Consider the following 8,219-nt stretch of genomic DNA (forward strand, 5'->3'; position numbering starts at 1 on the left):
AACTAAGGCAACCCCTCAAACAGATGCAGCCCCTTAAACTAAGGCAACACCACAAACTAATGTAACACCTCAAACTAAGGGAACCCTCAAACTGAGGGAACCCTCAAACTAAGGGAACCCTCTAACAAAGGCAACCCACTAACGAAGGCTGCAACTCAAACTAAAGCAACACCTCAAACTAATGCAGCACCTCAAACTAATGCAACTCCCCAAACTAATGCAACACCTCAAACTAATGCAACACCGCAAACTAAGGAAACCGTCAATCAAAGGCAACACCTCAAACTAAGGCAACACCTCAAACTAAGGCGGCCCCTCAAACTAAGGCGGCCCCTCAAACTAAGGCAACACCTCAAACTCAGGCAACACCTCAAACTCAGGCAACACCTCTAACTAAGGGAACCCACAAACGAAGGGAACCCTCAAACAAAGGCAACCCACTAACGAAGGCTGCAACTCAAACTAAAGAAACACCTCAAACTAATGCAACACCTCAAACTAATGCAACACCTCAAAGTAATGCAACACCTCAAACTCATGCAACACCTCAGACTAATGCAACACCTCAGACTAATGCAACACCTCAAACTAATGCAACACCTCAAACTAATGCAACACCTCAAAAAAATGCAACACCTCAAACTAATGCAACACCTGAAACTAAGGCAACACCTCAAACAGATGCAGCCCCTTCAACTAAGGCAACACCTCAAACTAATGCAAAACCTCAAACTCATGCAACACCTCAAACGAATGCAACACCTCAAACTAATGCAACTCCTCAAACTAAGGAAACCGTAAATCAAAGGCAACACCTCATACTCAGGCAACACCTCAAACTAAGGCGGCCCGTCAAACTGAGGCGGCCCCTCAAACTAAGGCAGCGCCTCAAACTAAGGCAGCCCTTCAAACCAAGGCAGCCCCTCAAACTAAGGCAACACATCAAAATAATGCAACACATCAAAATAAAGAAACACATCAAACTAAGGCAACACCTCAAACTGAGGCAACAACTCAAACTAAGGCAACACCTCAAACAGATGCAGCCCCTTAAACTAAGGCAACACCTCAAACTAAGGGAACCCTCAAACTAAGGGAACCCTCAAACTAAGGGAATCCTCAAACAAAGGCAACCCACTAACGAAGGCTGCAACTCAAACTAAAGCAACACCTCAAACTAATGCAGCACCTCAAACTAATGCAACTCCTCAAACTAATGCAACACCTCAAACTAATGCAACACCTCAAACTAAGGAAACCGTCAATCAAAGGCAACACCTCAAACTCAGGCAACACCTCAAACTAAGGCGGCCCCTCAAACTAAGGCGGCCCCTCAAACTAAGGCAACACCTCAAACTCAGGCAACACCTCAAACTCAGGCAACACCTCTAACTAAGGGAACCCTCAAACGAAGGGAACCCTCAAACGAAGGGAACCCTCAAACAAAGGCAACCCACTAACGAAGGCTGCAACTCAAACTAAAGAAACACCTCAAACTAATGCAACACCTCAAACTAATGCAACACCTCAGACTAATGCAACACCTCAAACAAATGCAACACCTCAAACTCATGCAACACCTGAAACTAAGGCAACCCCTCAAACAGATGCAGCCCCTTCAACTAAGGCAACACCTCAAACTAAGGCAGCAACTCAAACTAAGGGAACCCTCAAACTAAGGGAACCCTCAAACTAAGGGAACCCTCTAACAAAGGCAACCCACTAACGAAGGCTGCAACTCAAACGAAAGCAACACCTCAAACTAATGCAACACCTCAAACTAATGCAACACCTCAAACTAATGCAACACCTCAAACTAATGCAACACCTCAAACTAATGCAAAACCTCAAACTCATGCAACACCTCAAACTAATGCAACACCTCAAACTAATGCAACACCTCAAACTAATGCAACACCTCAAACGAATGCAACACCTCAAACTAATGCAACTCCTCAAACTAAGGAAACCGTCAATCAAAGGCAACACCTCGTACTCAGGCAACACCTCAAACTAAGGCGGCCCCTCAAACTGAGGCGGCCCCTCAAACTAAGGCAGCGCCTCAAAGTAAGGCAGCCCCTCAAACTAAGGCAGCCCCTCAAACTAAGGCAACACATCAAAATAATGCAACACATCAAAATAAAGAAACACATCAAACTAAGGCAACACCTCAAACTGAAGCAACAACTCCATCTAAGGCAACACCTCAAACAGATGCAGCCCCTTAAACTAATGCAACACCTCAAACTAATGCAACAACTGAAACTAAGGCAACCCCTCAAACAGATGCAGCCCCTTCAACTAAGGCAACACCTCAAACTAAGGCAGCACCTCAAACTAAGGGAACCCTCAAACTAAGGGAACCCTCAAACTAAGGGAACCCTCTAACAAAGGCAACTCACTAACAAAGGCTGCAACTCAACCTAAAGCAACACCTCAAACTAATGCAACACCTCAAACTAATGCAAAACCTCAAACTCATGCAACACCTCACACAAATGCAACACCTCAAACTAATGCAACACCTCAAACTAATGCAACACCTCAAACTAAGGCAACACCTCAAACTAAGGCAACACCTCAAGCTATGGCAACACCTCAAACTAAGGCAACACCTGAAACTAAGGCAACCCCTCAAACAGATGCAGCCCCTTAAACTAAGGCAACACCTCAAACTAAGGCAACACCTCAAACTAAGTGAACCCTCAAACTAAGGGAACCCTCAAACTAAGGGAATCCTCAAACAAAGGCAACCCACTAACGAAGGCTGCAACTCAAACTAAAGCAACACCTCAAACTAATGCAGCACCTCAAACTAATGCAACTCCTCAAACTAATGCAACACCTCAAACTAATGCAACACCTCAAACTAAGGAAACCGTCAATCAAAGGCAACACCTCAAACTCAGGCAACACCTCAAACTAAGGCGGCCCCTCAAACTAAGCCGGCCCCTCAAACTAAGGCAACACCTCAAACTCAGGCAACACCTCTAACTAAGGGAACCCTCAAACGAAGGGAACCCTCAAACAAAGGCCACCCACTAACGAAGGCTGCAACTCAAACTAAAGAAACACCTCAAACTAATGCAACACCTCAAACTAATGCAACACCTCAAAGTAATGCAACACCTCAAACTCATGCAACACCTCAGACTAATGCAACACCTCAGACTAATGCAACACCTCAAACTAATGCAACACCTCAAACAAATGCAACACCTCAAACTCATGCAACACCTGAAACTAAGGCAACCCCTCAAACAGATGCAGCCCCTTCAACTAAGGCAACACCTCAAACTAACGCAGCACCTCAAACTAAGGGAGCCCTCAAACTAAGGGAACCCTCAAACTAAGGGAACCATCTAACAAAGGCAACCCACTAACGAAGGCTGCAACTCAAACGAAAGCAACACCTCAAACTAATGCAACACCTCAAACTAATGCAACACATCAAACTAATGCAACACATCAAACTAATGCAACACCTCAAACTAATGCAACACCTCAAACTAATGCAACACCTCAAACTAATGCAACACCTCAAACTAATGCAAAACCTCAAACTCATGCAACACCTCAAACTAATGCAACACCTCAAACTAATGCAACACCTCAAACGAATGCAACACCTCAAACTAATGCAACTCCTCAAACTAAGGAAACCGTCAATCAAAGGCAACACCTCATACTCAGGCAACATCTCAAACTAAGGCGGCCCCTCAAACTAAGGCGGCCCCTCAAACAAAGGCAGCGCCTCAAAGTAAGGCAGCCCCTCAAACTAAGGCAGCCCCTCAAACTAAGGCAACACATCAAAATAATGCAACACATCAAAATAAAGAAACACATCAAACTAAGGCAACACCTCAAACTGAGGCAACAACTCAAACTAATGCAACACCTCAAACAGATGCAGCCCCTTAAACTAATGCACCACCTCAAACTAATGCAACACCTGAAACTAAGGCAACCCCTCAAACAGATGCAGCCCCTTCAACTAAGGCAAAACCTCAAACTAAGGCAGCACCTAAAACTAAGGGAACCCTCAAACTAAGGGAACCCTCTAACAAAGGCAACCCACTAACGAAGGCTGCAACTCAACCTAATGCAACACCTCAAACTAATGCAACAACTCAAACTAATGCAACACCTCAAACTAATGCAACACCTCAAACTAATGCAACACCTCAAACTAATGCAACACCTCAAAATAATGCAACACCTCAAACTAATGCAAAACCTCAAACTAATGCAACACCTCAAACTAATGCAACACCTCAAACTAATGCAACACCTCAAACTAATGCAACACCTCAAACTAATGCAACACCTCAAACTAATGCAACTCCTCAAACTGAGGAAACCGTCAATCAAAGGCAACACCTCATACTCAGGCAACACCTCAAACTAAGGCGGCCCCTCAAACTGAGGCGGCCCCTCAAACTAAGGCAGCGCCTCAAACTAAGGCAGCCCCTCAAACTAAGGCAGCCCCTCAAACTAAGGCAACACATCAAAATAATGCAACACATCAAAATAAAGAAACACCTCAAACTAAGACAACCCTCAAACTAAGGCAACACCTCAAACTAAGGCCCCTCCTCAAACTAAGGCAACACCTCGAACTTATGCAGCACCTCAAACTGATTCAACAACTCAAACTAATGCAACACCTAAAACTAAGGCAACCCCTCAAACAGATGCAGCCCCTTGAACGAAGTCAACACCTCAAACTAATGCAACACCTCAAACTAAGGGAACCCTCAAACTCAGGGAACCCTCAAGCTAAGGGAACCCTCAAACAAAGGCAACCCACTAACGAAGGCTGCAACTCAAACTAAAGCAACACCTCAAACTAATGCAGCACCTCAAACTAATGCAACTCCTCAAACTAATGCAACACCTCAAAATAATGCAACACCTCAAACTAACGAAACCGTCAATCAAAGGCAAAACCTCAAACTCAGGCAACACCTCAAACTAAGGCGGCCCCTCAAACTAATGCGGCCCCTCAAACTAAGGCAACACCTCAAACTCAGGCAACACCTCAAACTCAGGCAACACCTCTAACTAAGGGAACCCTCAAACGAAGGGAACCCTCAAACAAAGGCAACCCACTAAAGAAGGCTGCAACTCAAACTAAAGAAACACCTCAAACTAATGCAACACCTCAAACTAATGCAACACCTCAAAGTAATGCAACACCCCAAACTCATGCAACACCTCAGACTAATGCAACATCTCAGACTAATGCAACACCTCAAACTAATGCAACACCTCAAACAAATGCAACACCTCAAACTAAAGCAACACCTGAAACTAAGGCAACCCCTCAAAGAGATGCAGCCCCTTCAACTAAGGCAACACCTCAAACTAAGGCAGCACCTCAAACTAAGGGAACCCTCAAACTAAGGGAACCCTCAAACTGAGGGAACCCTCTAACAAATGCAACCCACTAACGAAGGCTGCAACTCAAACTAAAGCAACACCTCAAACTAATGCAACACCTCAAACTAATGCAACACCTCAAACTAATGCAACACCGCAAACTAATGCAAAACCTCAAACTCATGCAACACTCAAACTAATGCAACACCTCAAACTAATGCAACACTTCAAACTAATGCAACACCTCAAACGAATGCAACACTCAAACTAATGCAACTCCTCAAACTAAGGAAACCATCAATCAAAGGCAACACCTCATACTCAGGCAACACCTCAAACTAAGGCGGCCCCTCAAACTAAGGCAGCCCCTCAAACTAAGGCAGCCCCTCAAACTAAGGCAACACATCAAAATAATGCAACACATCAAAATAAAGAAACACAACAAACTAAGGCAACACCTCAAACTGAGGCAACAACTCAAACTAAGGCAACACCTCAAACTAAGGCAACCCTCAAACTAAGGCAACACCTCAAACTAAGGCCCCACCTCAAACTAAGGCAACACCTCGAACTTATGCAGCACCTCAAACTGATTCAACAACTCAAACTAATGCAACACCTCAAACTAAGGAAACCGTCAATCAAAGGCAACACCTCGCACTCAGGCAACACCTCAAACTAAGGCGGCCCCTCAAAATAAGGCGGCCACTCAAACTAAGGCAACACCTCAAACTAAGGCAACACCTCAAACTAAGGCAACACCTCAAACTAATGCAACACCTCAAACTAAGGCAACAGCTCAAACTAATGCAACACCTCAAACTAAGGCAACACCTCAAACTAAGGGAACCCTCAAACTAAGGGAACCCTCAAACTGAGGGAACCCTCAAACAAATGCAACCCACTAACGAAGGCTGCAACTCAAACGAATGCAACACCTCAAACTAATGCAACACCTCAAACTAAGGAAACCATCAATCAAAGGCAAAACCTCATACTCAGGCAACACCTCACACTAAGGCGGCCCCTCAAACGAAGGCGTCCCCTCAAACTAAGGCGGCCCCTCAAACGAAGGCTACACCTCAAACTAAGGCAACACCTCAAACTAAGGCAACACCTCAATCTAAGGCAACACCCCAAACTAAGGCAACACCTAAAACTAAGGCAACCCCTCAAACAGATGCAGCACCTTAAACTAAGGCAACACCTCAAACTAATGCAACACCTCAAACTAAGGGAACCCTCAAACTAAGGGAACCCTCAAACTCAGGGAACCCTCAAACAAAGGCAACCCACTAACGAAGGCTGCAGCTCAAACTAATGCAACACCTCAAACTAAGGCAACCCCTCAAACAGATGCAGCCCCTTAAACTAAGGCAACACCTCAAACTAAGGCAACACCTCAAACTAAGGGAGCCCTCAAACTAAGGGAACCCTCAAACAAAGGCAACCCACTAACGAAGGCTGCAGCTCAAACTAATGCAACACCTCAAACTAATGCAACACCTCAAACTAATGCAACACCTCAAACTAATGCAACACCTCAAATTAATGCAACACCTCAAACTAATGCAACACCTCAAACTAATGCAACACCTCAAACTAATGCAACACCTCAAACTAATGCAACACCTCAAACTAATGAAACACCTCAAACTAAGGAAACCGTCAATCAAAGGCAGCACCTCATACTCAGGCAACACCTCAAACTAAGGCGGCCCCCTCAAACTAAGGCGGCCCCTCAAACTAAGGCAGCCCCTCAAACTAAGGCAGCCCCTCAAACTAAGGCAGCCCCTCAAATTAAGGCAACACATCAAAATAATGCAACACATCAAAATAATGCAACACCTCAAACTAAGGCAACACCTTAAACTGAGGCAACACCTCAAACTAAGGCAACACCTAAAAGTAAGGCAACACCTCAAACTGAGGCAACCGTCAAACTAATGGAACCCACAAACTAAGGCAACACCTCAAACTAAGTCAACAGCTCAAACTAGGGCAACACCTCAAACAAAGGCAACTCTTAAACTAAGGCAACTCTTAAACTAAGGCAACTCTCACACTAAGGCAACACCTCAAACTAATGCAACACCTCAAACTAATGCAACACCTCAAACTAATGCAACAACTCAAACTAAGGCAACACCTCAAAAAAAGGCAACACCTCAAACTAAGGCAACACCTCAAACTAAGGCATCACCTCAAACTCAGGCAACACCTCAAACTAAGGCAACACCTCAAACTAAGGGAACCCTCAAACTAATGCAACACCTCAAACTAAGTCAACCCCTCAAACTAAGGCAACCCCTCAAACTGAGGCAACCCCTCAAACATATGCAGCCCCTCAAACATATGCAGCCCCTTAAACCAACGCTACACCTCAAACTAAGGCAATCCTCTATCAAGGGCAACCCTCAAACTAATGCAACACCTTAGTGGGACAGATACATGAATGGGCAGGAAGAAAAGAGATACAGAACCTCAGAAAATAGGCGACATGTTTAGAGAGAGGATCTGGATCGGCGCAGGCTTGGAGGGCCGAAGGGCCTGTTCCTGTGCTGTAATTATCTTTGTTCTTTGTTCTTTGTTCTGAAACTAAGGCAACCCCTCAAACAGAAGCAACCCCTTAAACTAACGCAACACCTCAAACTAAGGCAACACCTCAAAATAAGGGAACCCTCAAACTAAGGGAACCCTGAAACTAAGGGAATCCACAAACGAAGGCTGCAACTCAAACTAAAGCAACACCTCAAACGAAGTCAACATTCAAACTAAGGCAGCCCGTCAAACGAAGGCAACACATCAAACTAAGACAACCCTCAAACTAAGGCAAC

Source organism: Heterodontus francisci, unplaced genomic scaffold (genome assembly GCF_036365525.1).
Source record: "Heterodontus francisci isolate sHetFra1 unplaced genomic scaffold, sHetFra1.hap1 HAP1_SCAFFOLD_50, whole genome shotgun sequence".
Classification (NCBI taxonomy): Eukaryota; Metazoa; Chordata; class Chondrichthyes; order Heterodontiformes; family Heterodontidae; genus Heterodontus; species Heterodontus francisci.